Source organism: Gavialis gangeticus, unplaced genomic scaffold (assembly GCF_001723915.1).
Source record: "Gavialis gangeticus isolate Ggan-Ray unplaced genomic scaffold, GavGan_comp1, whole genome shotgun sequence".
Taxonomy (NCBI): domain Eukaryota; kingdom Metazoa; phylum Chordata; order Crocodylia; family Gavialidae; genus Gavialis; species Gavialis gangeticus.
Window position 1 is genome coordinate 49,281,792 of NW_017728997.1, and position 1,265 is coordinate 49,283,056.

At 49.5% G+C, this 1,265-nt stretch overlaps 1 protein-coding gene across 2 annotated transcripts in view; it reads right to left on the bottom strand.

The window, feature by feature from the left end:
- Positions 1 to 1,265, bottom strand: part of MAPKAPK3 (mitogen-activated protein kinase-activated protein kinase 3) — a 100,048-nt gene that overhangs the window by 22,702 nt on the left and 76,081 nt on the right. The gene's annotated exons all lie outside the window — the stretch shown is intronic.

Consider the following 1,265-nt stretch of genomic DNA (forward strand, 5'->3'; position numbering starts at 1 on the left):
AAAAAAAAAAAAAAAAAAAAACACCCCCCCCCCCCCCCCCCCAAAAAAAAAAAACCAAAACAAGCCAGAGCAAAACACTCAAATAGAAGTTAAATTTCTTGCATGATCAGCCCCTGAAGGAGCTCTACCATGACATGTGCATGGCTGTAGAGTGCTATTAAAGTGCTGATCACACAACAAATTAACCCTCATCAAATGAAGGACCAGATGAAGGCACTCCATTTTGGTGCATCTTAGGTAACTTATGTTCTCTAGGCTTAATCTGTCATGAGACTGAGGCTGTCTGCAGGAAGGGATGGAGGGTGGGGGAGGGGGAACAAACTGTGGCTAGGCTTTGCCCAGCCTGAGCTGGACAGGGATGGGTGGATTGATGCCCCCCTGCCTCACAACCCCCCTGCCCAACCCCTCTCCTCCAGCTCAGACTGGTCAAATCCCAGCCAGCAGTTTGCTCCCCCTCCTCCATCTTCCCTACCTTCCTGCAGACAGCCATGGAGCTGGGGGGGGGTGCGGTTAGGGGAGAGAGGCTGCAGACAGACTCCTCAGGCTCAATCAGCTGCAAAGTGGAGCTTGAGTACCACCCTTACCCTCTCAACTCAACAGGGTCTGTTGGTTCGGGGGGGGGGCGGCTCTAACTCATGGTGCTTTATGTAAAGTGCCATGAGTTAGAGTAGGAGCCCGCACATCTCTCAATATCCATAGAGTAGTAATGGCCTTATGATCTGCCCTCTCCACACGTTTTTGCAGCAACCAGGATGGCTCAGGAGAAGGAGAAGGAGAAATTCAGCACATGTAAAATGAACAACGACAGTTTATTGGGTAGGCATTTTTGCACAGGCTCCTCTTGTAGTTACTGGAGGTGGAGAAAAAACTAAACATTTCCCTGAGGCATTCTGTGTAAGCCTGCCTGGCCATCTCGCCATCTCTCTGGCTAGCAAGCCCTCCTCTGAAAGCCTGCTCTAAGGAGGTTCTTTTGGTAAATTTCTGATTATAAAAAGAAGTCGTAAAAGTTGTACAATATCTATACGGCTTTACAAGCACTCATGGTGCTCTGGTGAGGTGCCAGAGGATTGGAAAAGGGCCAATGTGGTTCCCATTTTTAAAAAAGGGAGGAAGGAAGACCCAGGAAGCTATAGGCCAGTCAGTCTTACCTCGGTCCTGGGTAAGCTTTTTGAGAGAGTTATCCTAGTGCATGTCCGTGAAGGGCCAGCAGGGGAGATTACGCTTAGGGGCAACCAACACAGGTTCATTAGAGGCAGGTCCTGTCA